We start from the raw sequence: 19804 nt of genomic DNA, 5'->3' as shown, positions 1-19804 counted from the left end.
CGCATACCCACTATACGCCCTCACTCAAAGTCCATCAACTGCACATACGGTTCACGTCCACGCTGTCGCGGCATGCTACCAGTGTTAAAGACTGCGATGGGGCTCCGTATGCCACGGCAAACTGGCTGACACTGACGGCGGCGGTGCACAAATGCTGCGCAGCTAGCGCCATTCGACGGCCAACACCGCGGTTCCTGGTGTGTCCGCTGTGCCGTGTGTGTGATCATTGCTTGTACAGCCCTCTCGCAGTGTCCGGAGCAAGTATGGTGGGTCTGACACACCGGTGTCAATGTGTTCTTTTTTCCATTTCCAGGAGTGTATTACTATTGTATATGTGCAGCTGTCATTTTGTAGAAACCACACACATACAGTTGTTTGCTCCTCCGTACCACATGCCACTGATGATGGGTTATAAATCTGAAAACTGGTTTTAGAAAATAAAACATTTCTAGTGCAGCTCATGGTGTATGGAAGATGTCTTTTAATTGATATGTGAGTGTAACAATTCTGGGTCCCTGAAGAGGCTGCAACAAGATGTTCAGTTACCAACTTCACACAATGTTCTTCCTACATGTGTCTTCAAAATAAATACTTTTTTGATTTTGGCTTGTTTCCACAGAAGGTTATGACATAGTCCAGTAATGAGTGAAAGTATGTTACTAAACCTAACTGCAGATCAACATAATGAAGGAAATTTCTAAGAAAAAAGCCAATAGAACTGAGATTTGATTTTAACTTATACATATGCCGCTGCTACCATAGTTTATTCTACAGCTGTATTTACATCTTCATTTATACTCCACAAAGCAGTGTAAAGTTAATCCAAGAGGGTACTTTTCACTGTACTGCATCTTAGAGCTTCTTCCAGCCCCATTCAAATATGGAGACCAAGAAGAATGATTGCTGAAATGCTGTTGTATGTGCTACCTTGTCTGTAGGATACCTACTGGAGTGACATGTAGAAGGCTGTTGTATGGGCTTACTCCCAGAGTCCTTGTTTAATTGCTTGTACCTTGAATATCTGTATGTAAGCTTTCACTGGATAGTTAATGTTGGTCTTCATACATCTCCAAGTTCAGGATTTTCAACATTTCCATATCACACTCTCATGAGTCAAACAAATATGTGACAATTTATACTGTCTTCCTTTCTATTTTACATTCAGTATAGCCTGTTAGTTCTGTTTGATTAATTGTTTGGCCTGATAGCTTTGATGTTTGCATCAAACTTATTTTCTAACTCAGTAAATAATTCCCGTGTTTGATCTTTACCCTTGAGAAAATAACAGAATATCCTAGAACAGCCATCCACTAGTACTGTATGGGATTTGCTCAATGAGCCCACATAAATCCATATGCAACAAGCCTAGCACCTCACACTGATTCTGTCTTCCATCCTTACAAAATTTAGACATCTTACTAAGCATACATGTTTTACACTTGTCTACAGAATCCACTTTGTGCCTCCACTCTGTAAACATCACGTAAGTCCAGTGCCAACTCCAACTTCACCAAGTCTATGACGTGATACATCTTCCTTGTTATTAACATTACTAACAGCTAAGGCATTCTCAAGGGACACAGGTTCAACATTTTTTAGTTTATAACTGGGATTCGACTCCAATCTTGAGAAATGTAGCTCTTCCCTTTTGAACATCTTACATCCATCATTGTCAGAGACATCTATGCCTTTCTCAACCAAAGCAGGAGCAAATTTATGGCTAATCCAGGGACAAGAATAACATTTCTCATTGGAAAAAATATTGTCAAGGGCAGTTGCTACTCACACATAGTGGAGATGCTGAGTTGCAGATAGGCACAACAAAAAAGACTGTTGGAAAGTGAGCTTTTGCCCAACAAGGCCTTTGTTAAAAATAGCACACACACACACACACACACACACACACACACACACACACACACACACACAATCCCAGTTTACACCCACAAGACCACAGTTGCTGGCAGCTGAAGTCAGACTGTGAGCAGCAATGTATTATGGGAGAGGCAACCATGTGGTGGGGGTAAGGAGGAGGCTGGGGTGGGGAGGGGGGTATAACTGGTTGGCAAGGCGGTAATCTGCTGCTTATGGGAGTGAGCAGGGATGAGGTAGAGAGAGGGTAGTGCAGCTAGGTGCAGTCAGGTGGTTATACAGAGGGTGGGAGAGGGCAGAGGGGTAGTGGAAAAGGAGATACATTGTGGAAAGAGGGCTGTGCAGTGTTGGAATGGGTACATGGAAGGGGCTGGATGGGTAAGGACAATGAATAATGAAGGCTGATGAGGCTGGGACAGTTAGAGCAATGTAGGATATATTGCTGGGAGACTTCCTACCTGCACAATTCAGAAAGCTGGTGTTGTTGGGAAGGATCCAAATGGCACAGGCTGTATGGAGTCATTGAAATGAAGAATGTAGTGTTGGGTGGCTTGCTCAGCACAGTTTCTTGGCCACAGTTTGTTGGTGGTCATTCACGTGGACAGATAGCTTATCAGTTGTTCATGCCCACATAGCATGCTGCACAGTGGTTGCAGCTTAACTTGTAAATCACATGCCTGGTATTGCAAGTACCCCTGCCTTTGATGGGAAAGGCGATGTTTGTGACTGGACTGGAGTAGATGGTGGTGGGAGGATGTACAGGACTGGTCTTGCATCCAGGTCTATTACAGGGTATGAACTATGAGGCAAGGGGTTGCGAGCAGGGGTTGTGTAGGGATGGACGAGGATATTGTGTAGGTTCGGTGGGCAATGGAATATCACTGTGGGAAGGATGATGGGTAGGACATTTCTCATTTCAGAGCATTGTGAGAAGTAGTGAAAACCCTGGTGGATAATGTGATTCAGTTGCTCCAGTCCTAGGGGGTACTGCACCATGAGAGCAATGCTCCTCTGTGGATGGATGGTGAGACTCTGGGAGGTAGCAGGTGACTGGAAAGATAAGGCATGGGAAATTTGATTTTGAACAAGGTTGGGAGGGTAATTGCATACATCAGTGAGGCACTTGGTATATTTCTAGTGGGATTGAGGTTCTGGAAGAATGTGGATAGGGTATCCTCATCCTCAAGTCAGATTACGAAGATGTTATCAAAGGATCTGAACCAGGTGAGGAGTTTCGGATTCTGGGTGTTCAGGAAGAATTCCTGTAGATGGCCCTTGAATAGGTTGGCATAGGATGAGGTCATGTGGGTGCCCATAGCCACACCTTGGATTTGTTTGTAGGTAATGCCTTCAAAGGAGAAGTAATTGTGGGTGAGGATAAAATTGGTTATGATGACTAGGAAGGAGGTGGTTGGTTTGAAATTCATCAGGGATTGGGGAAGGTAGTATTCAATAGCAGTAAGGCCATGGGCATGGGGGATGTTAGTGTAATGGAGGTGGCATCAATAGTGCTGGGCACCATATGGTATAGAATCAGGAGCTATGGAGTGTTGTTGGAGGATGGTTGGTAGCTTTTTTATAGGAGGGTAGGTTGTGATTAATAGGCTGAAGGTGTTGGTCTGTGAGAGCAGATTCTCTCAATGGGTGTACAGTAGCCAGCCACAACAGAGCAATCTGGATAGATTGGTTCATGGATTTTAGGAAACATGTAGAAGGTAGGAGTGCGAGGAGTGGTGGGGATAAGGAAAGAGATGGACTTGAGGGAGAGGTTCTGGTATGGGCCTAAGGATTTGAGGAGGGACTGGAGATCCTACTCCTGGAGATCCTGTGGCTTAGCCACAGCCTGGAGGATGTTTCCTGAATGAGATTTGAGCACTTGCCCACAAAAGGCGAAGGTCCTGAGTTCGAGTCTCGGTCCAGCAGACAGTTTTAGTCTCCAAGATCCAGGCAGTTGCAGAGGATGGGCTTACTGGTAGTTGGGAGCTCCAATGTCAGGCACGTAATGGGGCCCCTTAGGGATATGGTTGCAAAGGAGGGGAAGAAAACCAATGTGCACTCCGTGTGCATACCGGGGGGAGTCATTCCAGATGTGGAAAGGGTCCTTCCGGATGCCATGAAGAGTACAGCGTGCACCCATCTGCAAATGGTCACTCATGGCAGCACCAATGATGTGTCTCACTAAGAATCGGAAGAAATCCTCTCTGGCTTCTGGAGGCTATCTGTTTTGGTGAGGACTGCCAGTCTTGCTAGTGGGATGAAAGCAGATCTCACCATCTGCAGCATCGTCGACAGGGCTGACTGCGGACCTTTGGTACAGAGCCGAGTGGAGGTTCTGAATCAGAGGCTGAGACAGTTCTGTGACCATATGGGCTGCAGATTCCTCAACTTGTGCCATAGGGTGGTGGGGTTTCAGGTTCTGATGGATAGGTCAGGAGTCCACTACACACAGCAGGCGGCTACATGGGTTGTGTAGTGTGGTCTGGGCAGTTTTTTAGGTTAGATGACCTCGGGCAAGTACAGAAAGGACAGCAGCCTCAAAGGGTATGGGGCAAAGTCAGGACATACGGGGACCAAGCAGCAATCGGTATTGTAATTGTAAACTGTCGAATCTGCGTTGGTAAAGTATCGAAACTTCAAGCGCTGATAGAAAGCACCGAAGCTGAAATTGTTATAGGTATGGAAAGCTGGCTGAAGCCAGAGATAAATTCTGCCGAAATTTTTACAAAGGCACAGAATCTGTTTAGAAAGGATAGATTGCATGCAACCGGTGGAGGCGTGTTTGTCACTGTTAGTAGTGGTTTATCCTGTAGTGAAATAGAAGTGGATAGTTCCTGTGAATTATTATGGGCGGAGGTTATATTCAACAACCGAGCTACGTTAATAATTGGCTCCTTTTACCGACCTCCCAACTCAGCAGCATTAGTGGCAGAACAACTGAGAGAAAATCTGGAATACATTTCACATAAATTTCCTCAGCATGTTATAGTCTTAGGTGGAGATTTCAATCTACCAAATATAGACTGGGACATGCAGATGTTTAGCGTGGGTGGTAGGGACAGAGCATTGAATGACATTATACTGAGTGAACTATCCGAAAATTACCTCGAGCAGTTAAACAGAGAACCGACTCGTGGAGGTAACATCTTGGACCTACTGCTAACAAACAGACCTGAACTTTTCAAGTCTGTAAGCGCAGAACAGGGAATCAGTGATCATAAAGCCATTGTAGCATCCCTGAATATGGAAGTAAATAGGAATATAAAAAACGGAAGGAAGGTTTATCTGTTTAGTAAGAGTAATAGGAGGCAGTTTTCAGACTACCTAACAGATCAAAATGAAAATTTCTGTTCCGACACTGACAATGTTGAGTGTTTATGGAAAAAGTTCAGGGGAATCGTAAAATGCGTTTTAGACAGGTACGTGCCGATCAAAACTGTGTGGGATGGGAAAAACCCACTGTGGTTCAACAACAAAGTTAGGAAACTACTGCAAAAGCGAAGAGAGCTTCACAGCAAATTTAAATGCAGCCAAAACCTCTCAGACAAACAGAGGCTAAATGGTGTCAAAGTTAGTGTAAAGAGGGCTATATGTGAAGCGTTCAGTGAATTTGAAAGTAAAATTCTATGTACTGACTTGACAGAAAATCCTAGGAAGTTCTGGTCTTATGTTAAATCAGTAAGTGGATCGAAACAGCATATCCAGACACTCTGGGATGATAATGGCATTGAAACAGAGGATGACAGGCATAAAGCTGAAATACTAAACACCTTTTTCCAAAGCTGTTTCACAGAGGAAGACCGCACTGCAGTTCCTTCATTCCTCGCATGAATGAAAAAATGGCTGACATCGAAATAAGTGTCCAAGGAATAGTAAAGCAACTGAAATCACTCAACAGAGGAAAGTCCACTGGACCTGACGGGATACCAATTCGATTCTACACAGAGTATGTGAAAGAACTTGCCCTCCCTTCTAAAAGCCATGTACTGTAAGTCTCTAGAGGAACAGAAGGTTCCAAATGATTGGAAAAGAGCACAGGTAGTTCCAGTTTTCAAGAAGGGTCATCGAGCAGATGTGCAAAACTATAGGCCTATATCTCTGACATCGATCTGTTGTCGAATTTTAGAATATGTTTTTTGCTCGCGTATCATGTCATTTCAGGAAACCCAGAATCTACTCTGTAGGAATCAAAATGGATTCCTGAAACAGTGATCATTTGAGACCAAACTCACTTTATTTGTTCATGAAACCCAGAAAATATTACGTACAGGCTCCCAGGTAGATGCCATTTTCCTTGACTTCCGGAAGGTGTTCAATTTAGTTCCGCACTGTCACCTGATAAACAAAGTAACAGTCTATGAAATATCAGACCAGCTATGTGGTTGGATTGAAGAGTTTTTAGCAAACAGAACACAGCATGTTGTTCTCAATGGAGAGACGTCTACAGACATTAAAGTAACCTATGGTGTGCCACAGGGGAGTGTTACGGGACCATTGCTTTTCACAATATATGTAAATGACCTAGTAGATAGTGTCGGAAGTTCCATGTGGCTTTTCGCGGATGATGCTGTAGTATACAGAGAAGTTACAACATTAGAAAATTGCAGCAAAATGCAGGAAGATCTGCAGGGGATAGGCACTTGGTGCAGGGAGTGGCAACTGACACTTAACAGAGACAAATGCAATGTATTGCGAATACATAGAAGGATTCTTTATTGTATGATTATATGATACTGGAACAAACACTGGTAGCAGTTACTTCTGTAAAATATCTGGGAGTATGCGTACAGAACAATTTGAAGTGGAATGATCATACAAAATTAATTGTTGGTAAGGCGGGTGCCAGGTTGAGATTCATTGGGAGAGTCCTTAGAAAATGTAGTTCATCAACAAAGGAGGTGGCTTACAAAACACTCGTTCGACCTATACTTGAGTATTGCTCATCATTGTGGGATCTGTATGAGGTCAGGTTGACAGAGCAGATAGAGAAGATCCAAAGAAGAGCAGTGTGCTTCATCACAGGGTTATTTGGTAAGCGTGATAGCATTACGGAGATGTTTAGCAAACTCAAGTGGCAGACTCTGCAAGAGAAGCTCTCTGTATTGCGGTGTTGCTTGTTGTCCAGGTGACAATACTACCTACAGACATACCAAAATCATGGTGTAATTGCCAGGTGCTTATCTGTGGGTTGTGGTACACTGTCACTAGTACTGCTATTTCATTAGCTTCTCCTGTAATGTGTTTGCTTCATTTCTTTTTGCCAGTGTATACACTGCCATCAGACATAAAGATATTCATAACCTTGTAAAAGAATGAGTGACGGGAAGCTTTCTCTGGAAAATGTTTGACATACAAGGCAACAGCATCTTCAACATTTCTCCTACATTCCCTGTAAATCAGGATATTTCAGTTTTTCTTCTGTTATTGCAACATTCATCATCCACTTGCAAGTCTGTTTTCCAAATGATAGATAGGTGTGCACGCAACAAACACTGTGCAAGTATTGTAAAGTTTAGAACCACTGCTGTTCTACATGTGCATGGCCCCGGTCACAGTGTACTGCCTGTTATGATATGTCATAGTTTGCTGTATGGCCGTGGTGGTGCATTGAGTAGTTCCTTGTTTTATATGTCAGAGAAATACAATGTTGTGAATGGGATTTCCAATTAAAAGTTATGAAATACTGGCCTATCCTCCCCTCAAAGTATGGAGGGTGGGTCCTATATGTCATCAGATATTCAATGGCCATTGAGTAGCATGTTGTAAATTACAATTGTGTATACATTTCTATTCGTCCAATTACAGCACCGTCTGTAGTGAAATGAAGAAAATGCTTCAGACAAACATATGTAGATTTTGCTGTAGAATTGTAATCTGTAATAAGAAATGGTGGTTCCCATTGGAGATTTCAAATTTCCACCCTCGCTCGGGGTGGGGTGATGGGGTGAATGTGTTATGGTTGAATGTCCCCTTCTGAGACAAAAACAATTGGAATTATAGCCTTTTTTGATCTGATGTGTGGTTTTCAAGATGTTACAGCAGTGGTCCAAACACACATCCCTGAAGTATGTCTGCAGTTAAAATGAACCCTCTGTATAGTTCACTGCACAGATTTATTTTCCAGGGCAAATGACCTGTTAGAATGTGTTAGTGTATAAGTTTGTAATGTTGGTGTGTGAATACAAGTATTATGAATGATGTAGTTGTTATTTTTTCCATACTGTCATAAATAACAGCACATTGTAACACATATTACTACAAACTATTACACACAGATGTCTGTATGAGTTAACTGGTTACAATTCCTACTCACTGATGCTGTATTCAAATGGTACTACATTTATTGACTTTTGAAGGTGCACAATTTTACTTTTCTCAACAATTAAAGCAAGTTGTCAGTCTTTGCATGACTTTGAAATCATATCACGATTTAAATGAATATATGTACAGGTTTTCAGACAGTACTTCTTTACAGACAACTGCATGATTTGCAACAATTTACTATTAATATTGTCTGTCAGGTCATTAATATACATCAACAACAGTGGTCCAAACATACATCCCTGGGGTATGCCTGAAGTTCCTTCTGCACATTTCAATGGCTCTCTCCATCCGAGATCCTCACTATAAAGGAAACCTCAATCCAGGCACAAATTTTGTCTGATACACCATATGACTATACTCTTGCTGATAAGCATTGTTAAGGTACTTTTAAGAAACATTTTATTTTCAGTTAGATGTCTGTGACTTTCACACATGAAACTTCATCCAGTTTTTTATGTTGATTTCTACTTTCTGTACCTGTTCGTTTGGAATTACATAATACAAGTCTTTGAAAATATAAAGTAAATGGATGGGTAAAAATCCTACTCACCAAGTGGTGGGAGGAGAACACACATATAAAGGTATTTAAATGTGCGGGCTTATGGAGCCAGTGGCTTCTTCACTGCCAGAATGTTTGAAGGGGTAAAGGAAAAGAACTGGCAAGGTTTACAAAATGGGGAGACTGGAAAAGTCACCAGAACCCTTGATCAGGGGAGACTTACCAGATGGTATGGCAAGGAAAGATGAGCTAATAAGAGTAGAATGCTAAGTGCATTGTTTGTGGTAGTGAGGGAAAAATAGAGGGGTCAGAAAACAAAAGATATAGGAAACTAAAAGGGAGTGAAGAAAGAATAGTTACTGAGAACAAATGCTGGGACTGAAGAAATTAACATAAATTAAGGGCAGGTGGGTGGCAAGAACCAAGGAAATGTAAAAACAATTTCCACCTTTGGAGGTCTGAGAAGCTGGTGTCTAGGGCAAGAATCCAGGTGGCACATGTGATGAAATGGGCACAAGGTCATGACTGTCATGTTGTAGAGCAATCTCTACAACAGGATATTGTGTGTTGTCAATACTGTATACATCCTCTACCTTCGACCATTCGTTCTAAGTAATAACTTGGTCGTAGTCAAGCCACTGTAAAATTCTGAGAGTGTTTACATAGCAGTTGGTACATGATGTGTTGTTTCACAGGTGACTCTGCCTTTACTATTAAAGGCATGCTGATAAAGGTGATGATAGGAGGATGCATAGGACAAGTCTTACAGCAGGGATGGTCCCAGTGGTAGGAGCCATAGAGTAGGAAAATGGGTGCTGAAGGAGCAGTCTGACAAGAATATTGCATAGATTGGGAAGGCAAGGAAACACTATTCTCGGTGTGGTAGGCAAAGTATCAGAAAGATTTGACCTTTTTTCAGGACATGGCTTTAGGAAGTCATAGTTTTGTTTAAGTACCTGATTAATACATTCAAGATGAGGATAATACTAAGTGATGAGAGGTGTACTCCTGCTTTGCTTTTTGGGGGGATAAGCAGTACAAAGATGTGATGGCTTGAGAAATCTGCTTTTGACCTAGGTTGGTGGAGTAATTACATCCAGTGAAGGCTCAGGTTATAATGGTGGTGTATTGCCGCAAAGGGCCCGCATCTGAACAAATATGTTTTCCTCGAATGCCAAGGCTGTATAGGATGGAACATTTAACATAAAAAGGATGACAACTTTCAAAATATTAAGTTCTGTTGTTTGTTGGTAGGTGTAACTTGAATAGAAGTGTGTGAGGATGAGATCAGCATGTAGGAAAAAGGCATGGAATTCAGAATATGGTCAAGTGAAATTCAATTGGGAGAATGTACCATATTTACCCAATTATAAGACAAGGTTTTTTCCCAAAATTGTCAGTTGAAAAATACTGGGTTGTCATATATTCAGAAATAAAACTGTGGTTGCTGAGGTCAATATTTTTATGTTGTTTAATAAGTTGATATAAGGGTCATTTTACACTTACAAATGTAACTTTGGCTGTTGAGATCTCACGCAGATTTATTTTTAAGGATTCAGAAGGGTAAGTTAAGTTAATGATACTTGTGGTTGAACAGGCTATGGATTTCCTGATATGCTGAAGTGCTCAATATAATATCAACCTTGCTCAAACAATCATGTGACATTTGATGTGTGCAACACTAGTGCAAGGGATGCATGATTTCATGGTGAACTATGGACTAGCAACCATAGCAATCTAATGCTTTGCTTAAAGTTTGATAGTTTTGTGAAACACAGGAGAACATAATATTGAATTCTGTCATCTTATAAACTCTTTTTGGATTGAACAAGTTTGCAGTAAAAGTTTTCATGGGTGTCTGGATACCATATACAGACATTTATGGTGCTCCTTAAGTAAAGCTGATATTGACAGGTGAAAATATTGTCCTTGATAAAACATTTCCAGAGTCTGAGCACAGGTTAATATTTTATTTGGTTTTGAAAAACTGTGATGATCTACCAACTGAGTTGCAAATGAGAAATTTGGTCAGTGCTCATGTATTAGAATACTGGATAAAAATGTTATGACCTTTTAATCAGCTTTAGAACAATATTGTGACATTCAGGTGAAGCAAGAAAGAAAATTAATCCAGAGTAAACATCTAAATGATGAGATAAATTGTGTTAAACTGACTGTAATTGTTATTTCCAGAAGAAAGTACAGCCTCAAGACAGATGTCACTAGATTGTGGGATGGGTGAATGTTTGTGAATTGGACTGAATTGTGATTGCAGTCTTTTATTTATGTATTAGTTGGTGTTGGTACATGTGACCTGCACTGTAAGAGATATTGCAGTTTGTGTTTTACAGTTGCTCAAGCACAGCACTGCACAAATGTTTGAGGGGGAACAATGACACCAGCTGAGCTGAGAAGTAGGATGAGTGTGGGAAGAGGAGTGGTGAGCAGGCAGGCCAACCAAGGAAACCTGTACCATGTACTTTGGCTTTTTATCAGCATATACCACATTCAAATTACAGTTTGTTTGAATCCATTTGAATTTACTTTAAAACTGATCAGATATGCAACAATAGTATATATATTTCTATAGGAGATGGTATCTATTTTGTGCAACAATGTCTTTGATGCTTATCTTGAGGTATGACAAGGAATGAAAGGAGGTGTGTCAGCTGCCAGTTCTATGTGGCCAATTGGGGGGGGGGGGGGTAGACCATATATTTGGAAGCAAAAAACATTGTAACATTCTCATGTCAGTATTGAAGCAAAATAAGATTTGTATTTGGCAAAAGTCCATAGCTGCATTATTAGGATGTTGGTGATGATTAAAAATAGTGATACCCCAGATGATATGCTTAAAGGTACTGAAGATAAAAATTAATGAAACCATATCTTTTTGTTTATCTTTTTTCTCCTTTTATTATCAAATTGTAGGCAATTAATAAATGGCCTACATTTAGAATAGGTATATTGCTCATGTTTCAGGCAGATGCTTTATGCCAGTAGAACAGTTTGTAATTTTGATTACTCAGAATTTTTTTTTTTTTTTAAGGTGTCTGTTAAAAAAGGGAGGTCGCCCTATATTCAGAGTTGTCTTATACTCAGGTAAATACAGTATTTAGAGATTCCAAGAATATTAACAGGTCAGCCTCACCATGAGTCCATGTCACAAACATATCTCATCAAAGTATCTAAACCAAACCAGCAGCTGAAGCCACTTATATCCCTGGAAAGCACCCTCCAAGTGATCCATGAAAAGGTTGGCATAGGAAGCAGCCGTGCCAACCTGTCTATGTCAAATGTTCCCTCCCATACAGCATTGGCATTCAAGGCAAACATATTTGTTCAGATGAATACTCTTTACAGCAATACACCACCGTACTCACTTCAGCCTTCACTGGATGTAATTACCCCACCAGCTTAGTTCAAAAGCAGGATTCCTGAGCCATCACATCCAATCCCGGTACTGCAAATCCCTCCAAAAAACAGCTCAGGAGTACCTCTCCTGTCACTCAGTGTTATCCTCATCTTGAATGTATTAATCAGCTACTTCAACAAGCCATGAATCCCTAAAATAATGCCCTGAAATGTTGTCCAATCCGTCTGACATTTTGCCCACCACACCTAAAATAGCTTATTGTCACCCTCCCAATCTTCACAGTATCCTTGTCAGACCCTGTGCTCCTTCTGCATCCATTTCCCTATCATATGACTCTTACCACTGTGTTGTCTCCACTGTAAAACTTGCCCTATGTGCACTCCTCCCACAACCTATATCAACCTTGTAATTGACAAAACACATATTATCGAAGGGAGAGCCACCTGTGAAGCAATACATATCATGTATCAGCTATTATGTAAACAATGTTTGGCCTTTTACATTGGCATGACTACACCAAACTATCAGTTAGGATGAATGGGCCTAGTCTGACCATGTATACTGCCAACACACAATATCCTGTTGCAAAGCTTGCTCTACAACATGACAGTTGTGACCTTGGTGCCCATTTCTCCACATGTTCCATATGGCCCCCCCCCCCCCCCCCACCCCAGACGTCAGTTTCTCAGAACTCTGTAGGTGGGAACTGGTATTACAAGAAATCCTTGGTTCTTGCCACCTATCTGCCCTTAATTTATGTTAATTTCTTCAGGCTTGGTATGTCTTCTCAGTAAGTATTCCTTTATTCACTCACTTTTAGTTTTCTGAATCTTTTATTTTCAGACTGCTCTATTTTACCTATCCCTCATCTCTACCTTCCCGCTATTATTAGCTCATGCAAGATACTTTGTGAATGGTCTCTCGTCTTGTGTATTGCCCTGTCTTCGACTTTTAAGCTCTCAGGTTTTCAAAAATTCATATGCTGCAGTCCCTAACAATCAATCTTTCTCCTCATCCTGTCTGGTAAGTCTCCCATGACCCAGGGTTTGGCTGACTTTTCCAATTTCCTAAACTTCATCAGTCCTTTTCCTTAGCCCCTCTTGCCTCCCCTTCAACCCTTCTGCCAGAGAAGAAGCTACAGGCTCTGAATGCTTGCAAATTTCAATACCTTTTTATGTGTGTTTTCCTACCTTTGCTTGGTAGGTAGATTTTTTTATCTATCCAATTGCATTATATTTTCAAAAACTGATTATTTAGTGACAGCTCTGTAGATGGTTACTGTTTCTGCTTGTAGCCATTAGTGCTTCACTGTTGAAAGTTGACAACATCACTGCAAGGTGTCAGGGATCTTCTTACTCCATCCCTACTGTAGTATAGGTGTGATTGGACCCTTTGTCAGTATACTATAACTGGAGTCACAAATGATGGCTATCAAGCTTAGGCTCATTTTGCCCACCTACGTCACACATTCTTCAATAGCCAATGAGTGTCCAGTAGTGTTCTGAAAGCTGTGCTTTGAATCTCGTACCCAATGCAACCATTAAACATGATCTTAGCTAGTTATTTAGTGAATTTGTATCCAATTTGTTGCAAGTTGTCATGGCTGATGGTAGTGGCAAGTGACAAATTCTAAACAAGGAAGTGGGAGATATAATTTGCAGGATACACATTTACTTCAAGCTCAAAGCATGTGCAGTTGCATACCACAACTGTTGCTTATATCTGTCAACAATGAAATCCCATCCATTTCTTGACCTGCATGAACTACCATTGTTTGTGGATCAGATTATAGTGTCATCATCAAATATCACAATTTTTGAACAGTCCTCCTGTTTGGGGAAAAATCATTTATATTGGGTATGAACAGGAGTTGGAAAAGTCTGTCTTGTGGGATGACAATTTTTTCCCTCTTTCGACTTAGTCTTCTGCCAGTGGTATCATTTGTTAATGGTATCCTCTGTTTTCTAGTGTTAAGATATGACTTCATTCATGTCAGATGGAATTCCTTTCACAGTGTGCCAATTTAGTTTCCCCAGTACAATTTCATGAACTATTAATCAAAGTCTTTGAACAGAGCATATTGAATGCCAATAAGTAATTTTTCTCCTTTAATTCTAATGGGATATAGTTTTTGAGATCATATATTGCTTATTCTGTAGAGAAGCCTTAGGAAGCCGAAGAGGTATTATTAAAAGATTATTGTCAGAAAAGTGGTTCCGTATTATATTGATAGTTACATTCCAAAACTCCTTTGAGAATTTGTAGGTACGGGAGTGGGTCTATAGTTAAGAGTTCACATGCTCATATTTACATCTATACATTAGTGTCTCTACTACATATTTCAACCACCTAGAAAATACACCTTGACTTTTTAATGATTAACAAAAAACCCAAAATGGAGTTCTACCAAATCAGTAAAAGATTTTAGTGGTCTGGCTAAGATACAATTATAGACAAAAGAGTTATTTCTTTTCAATAAACTGATTATTTTGTTCTGAGGAAAAGAAATCTTGGTGACAAAAATTATTGTTTAATGACACATTTTGCCTTTTTAGGGCACCATCAGATTTTCTATGACAAAGAAGGAAGGAAAATATAAGTAGCTATCAAGTACAGCTCAAAAGAAAAATATCAGAGGAATGTCTATGAACCATTAGAAAGAAAACTTACATTTGTCATTGTGCTGTGAAATAAGAATACATCAAGATCACATTGAACAGGGTGTGTACCTGTACAATAAATATGAGTAATAAATAATCTTAAAAATGAAGAAGTAGTGCGATAACAGAAGCAAAATGAAAAGTTCAAACAGTACTTTCAATACACAATTGATGGCAGGCATGGTGGTGCAGTGATAGGACCACACAGAAATGCAGACATCAGGCTTCATTTAAACACAGTGTTGTGAAACTGACCAACACATTTGAAGATATCAAGCATGTGAAACATCAGACTAGCTACCACTTGGAGCTTCCTGAAGGAAACTCACACAGATGATGGTCATGAGTAATTTTAAAACATAAATTTAAATGAAAGTGCATAACAGAAATGAAAAATAAGGTTACTGAACAAGACATTATAAAGAATGAATATATTACAATAATAAATAAACATTATACTATATTAAAATTAGAAGAAGAATTGAGCACTAGCAGGCCACAGGTCCAGTGGTAGATAATGGAAAGTGATGGGTACATCATTAAAAATGCAGTACAAAATATACAGCATGAACTATGCAAATCTAAGGCCATAAAATAACAATGTAAAAATTTAAAAAACATTTTACACGTTCAAAGGCCAACTATGTAAATATTCTAACACTTGACATCATGAAGTCAAAATAATTCTGACTTTTATGAATCAGGTGATCTTGAAGCACTTGATATTGATCACTGATGTTTGTTTAAGAATTTCCATTTCTTCAAGAAGATTTAGCTTTTTGCCTGTTTGAGCATAATGTAAAATCTGGAGATTGTCCAGTGCAGGTGTCTGTTGCTCTGTTACTTTCAAGTGCTCAGCAAAGACAGAGTGCTGGGCCTTTTTAGGTAAAAATGTTCATTAAATCTAATCTTGAATATCCTGCTGGACTACCCTATGTAAAACATTTAACAGACAATACATTCTAATCTATACACTCCAGAAGTAGCATATTTATCTTTATGAGGCCACTCATTATGAATATAATTGTGTTGAGCTCCATTTTAAGTTATTAAAACTATTTCAATATTGAAATTTTTGAATAATTTAGCCAAGTCCTATGATATCTTTCCCAAAAGTGGAAATTTAAAATATAGCATTTATGAACAAGTTTTTATTCATGCCTGACAATTTCGTTTTATATAGCTTATTCAAAATCAGTCGACTATATATATCTTACTGACTGCAACAAATTTTAAATTTTTGAGTTCTCTGTTGACAGAAAGTGTACTGAGAGGAATATAGTAAAGTTGGTCAATCACAGATTTAAAAAAAGCTTAGTTTATTTATATGCTACTATGCATGTGGTCTACTGGTCTCTATGGGTATGTCCTTCTTCTAATTTATACATCCCACAAAATTTATTTATTATTTTAACATATTTGTTCTGTAGAATGTCTAGTTCAGTTACCTATTTTTTAATTTCTATTATATGCTTTTATTTAAATTTGTATTTTAAAACTGTGTGAGTTCCTGCCACTAAACTCCACTAGGTGCCTAGTCCAGTTCTTAATTGTTTACATATTTGATGTCTTCAATTGTATTGGTCAGTTTCATTATCCTGTGTTTGAATGAAGCCACATGTCTGCAGTTCTTTAAGTGTAGTCCTATTGCTGTACCACTGTACCAGTCATATGTGTGTATTGGAGAAAATGTTACCACTTTTCACTTTGCCTCTGCTACAGTACTTTTTCATTATCAAAGATTTTCTTCTTACTCATATTTGTTGTTTAAGTGCATGCTTGTGTAGTGTGATCTTGCTGTATCCTTATTTTACAACATAACAGCAAAAATACATTTGCTTTCTATTGGTTTGTAGACACTTCTTTGAGTTTTTATTCTGGGCTGTGCATGACAGGTCCATGCCCCTGGCTATTTACATTTCCCTTTCTTCTTTGTTTTAGAAAATCTGATGATGTCCTTAAAAGGTGAAACACTTCATTAATCAGTAACCGTCACAACCAAGGATGCTTTTCTCCATTATAATCGTTAAAGGGTTGCTGTACCAGCCACTTGATGGAGTGGGAAAAGTTTTATAATTATTTTGTGCTGTCTACAAGTTGATCTGATGCTTAGTGGTGGAGTATGCAATGCCTTTCTAAGTGATTCTAATGGACTTTCATTCAATGGCCCATTTTTGTCCCTTTGTTTTCAGCTACTATTAGGAATATTTTATTGCATTTAGTAGCTGATTAATTGAATTTAATACTATCTAACATGCTACTGGGAGCATATACATTTTTCTTACAGTGTTTATTCCTTTTGTTCCTAATAATCTTCTAAATTTGCTATCACATTGTCCTTGGATTTTTAGCTTTTTCTACTTAGTATTATCATTTTTTATGAAATGGTGAAGAAGTTAGCAAGAGCTATGGTTGGTCAACCCCCCCATGAACCATGGACCTTGCCGTTGGTGGGGAGGCTTGCGTGCCTCAGCGATACAGATAGCCGTACCGTAGGTACAACCACAACGGAGGGGTATCTGTTGAGAGGCCAGACAAACGTGTGGTTCCTGAAGAGGGGCAGCAGCCTTTTCAGTAGTTGCAAGGGCAACAGTCTGGATGATTGACTGATCTGGCCTTGTAACAATAACCAACATGGCCTTGCTGTGCTGGTACTGCGAACGGCTGAAAGCAAGGGGAAACTACGGCCGTAATTTTTCCCGAGGGCATGCAGCTTTACTGTATGATAAATGATGATGGCGTCCTCTTGGGTAAAATATTCCGGAGGTAAAATAGTCCCCAATTCGGATCTCCGGGCGGGGACTACTCAAGAGGATGTCGTTATCAGCAGAAAGAAAACTGGCGTTCTACGGATCGGAGCGTGGAATGTCAGATCCCTTAATCGGGCAGGTAGGTTAGAAAATTTAAAAAGGGAAATGGATAGGTTAAAATTAGATATAGTGGGAATTAGTGAAGTTCGGTGGCAGGACGAACAAGACTTTTGGTCAGGTGACTACAGGGTTATAAACACAAAGTCAAATAGGGGTAATGCAGGAGTGGGTTTAATAATGAATAGGAAAATAGGAATGCGGGTAAGCTACTACAAACAACATAGTGAACGTATTATCGTGGCCAAGATAGATACGAAGCTCACACCTACTACAGTAGTACAAGTTTATATGCCAACTAGCTCTGCAGATGACGAAGAAATTGAACAAATGTATGATGATGAAATAAAAGAAATTATTCAGATAGTGAAGGGAGATGAAAATTTAATAGTCATGGGTGACTGGAATTCGAGTGTAGGAAAAGGGAGAGAAGGAAATGTAGTAGGTGAATATGGATTGGGGCTAAGAAATGAAAGAGGAAGCCGCCTGGTAGAATTTTGCACAGAGCACAACTTAATCATAGCTAACACTTGGTTTAAGAATCATGATAGAAGGTTGTATACATGGAAGAACCCTGGAGATACTAAAAGGTATCAGATAGATTATATAATGGTAAGACAGAGATTTAGGAACCAGGTTTTAAATTGTAAGACATTTCCAGGGGCAGATGTGGACTCTGACCACAATCTATTGGTGATGACCTGTAGATTAAAACTGAAGAAACTGCAAAAAGGTGATTTCAGGAGATGGGACCTGGATAAACTGAAAGAACCAGAGGTTGTACAGAGTTTCAGGGAGAGCATAAGGGAACAATTGACAGGAATGGGGGAAAGAAATACAGTAGAAGAAGAATGGGTAGCTTTGAGGGATGAAGTAGTGAAGGCAGCAGAGGATCATGTAGGTAAAAAGACTAGGGCTAGTAGAAATCCTTGGGTAACAGAAGAAATATTGAATTTAATTGATGAAAGGAGAAAATATAAAAATGCAGTAAATGAAGCAGGCAAAAAGGAATACAAACGTCTCAAAAATGAGATCGACAGGAAGTGCAAAATGGCTAAGCAGACATGGCTAGAGGACAAATGTAAGGATGTAGAGGCTTATCTCATGAGGGGTAAGATGGATACTGCCTACAGGAAAATTAAAGAGACCTTTGGAGATAAGAGAACCACTTGTATGAACATCAAGAGCTCAGATGGAAACCCAGTTCTAAGCAAAGAAGGGAAAGCAGAAAGGTGGAAGGAGTATATAGAGGGTCTATACAAGGGCGATGCACTTGAGGACAATATTATGGAAATGGAAGAGGATGTAGATGAAGATGAAATGGGAGATACGATACTGCGTGAAGAGTTTGACAGAGCACTGAAAGACCTGAGTCGAAACAAGGCCCCGGGAGTAGACAACATTCCATTGGAACTACTGACGGCCTTGGGAGAGCCAGTCCTGACAAAACTCTACCATCTGGTGAGCAAGATGTATGAAACAGGCGAAATACCCTCAGACTTCAAGAAGAATATAATAATTCCAATCCCAAAGAAAGCAGGTGTTGACGGATGTGAAAATTACCGAACAATCAGTTTAATAAGCCACAGCTGCAAAATACTAACATGAATTCTTTACAGACGAATGGAAAAACTGGTAGAAGCTGACCTCGGCGAAGATCAGTTTGGATTCCGTAGAAATACTGGAACACGTGAGGCAATACTGACCTTACGACTTATCTTAGAAGAAAGATTAAGGAAAGGCAAACCTACGTTTCTAGCATTTGTAGACTTAGAGAAAGCTTTTGACAATGTTGACTGGAATACATCAAACCAGTCTCAAGACTGAAGACCACAACAACAACAACAACACCAACATTTTTAATGAAACATTTTTCACTGATGAGGCATGGATTCATTTACCCGGGTACGCAAAATTCTCGTATGTGGAGCACTGCATATCCATTGTGTATTCATGAGAAACCACTTCATTCTGTTAAAATAGGGGTTTGGATTCAATATCTAGACGTCAGATTGTGGGTCTCATATTTTACAACAAAACAATAAATGCACAATGGTACTGCAGTGATATTATGTACCCATTCATACGAGAACTTGTGTTAAGTGAAATACTGAATGGTTATTTTCAACAAGATGGTGCAACTGCGCATACAGCTTGCGTTTCAGTGTCACTGCTTGCTGATGTTTTTGGTGATTGCATAATTTCACAG

The 19804-nt window shown here is 39.8% G+C and overlaps 1 protein-coding gene across 1 annotated transcript in view; it reads right to left on the bottom strand.

The window, feature by feature from the left end:
- LOC126176863 (proton-coupled amino acid transporter-like protein CG1139) overlaps positions 1–19804 on the bottom strand; it is a 112834-nt gene that overhangs the window by 29835 nt on the left and 63195 nt on the right. The gene's annotated exons all lie outside the window — the stretch shown is intronic.

The sequence above is a fragment of the Schistocerca cancellata genome, chromosome 3, assembly GCF_023864275.1.
Source record: "Schistocerca cancellata isolate TAMUIC-IGC-003103 chromosome 3, iqSchCanc2.1, whole genome shotgun sequence".
NCBI lineage: Eukaryota > Metazoa > Arthropoda > Insecta > Orthoptera > Acrididae > Schistocerca > Schistocerca cancellata.
The sequence above is the reverse complement of the archived record's forward strand: the minus strand, read 5'-3'. Positions and strand labels throughout refer to the sequence as shown.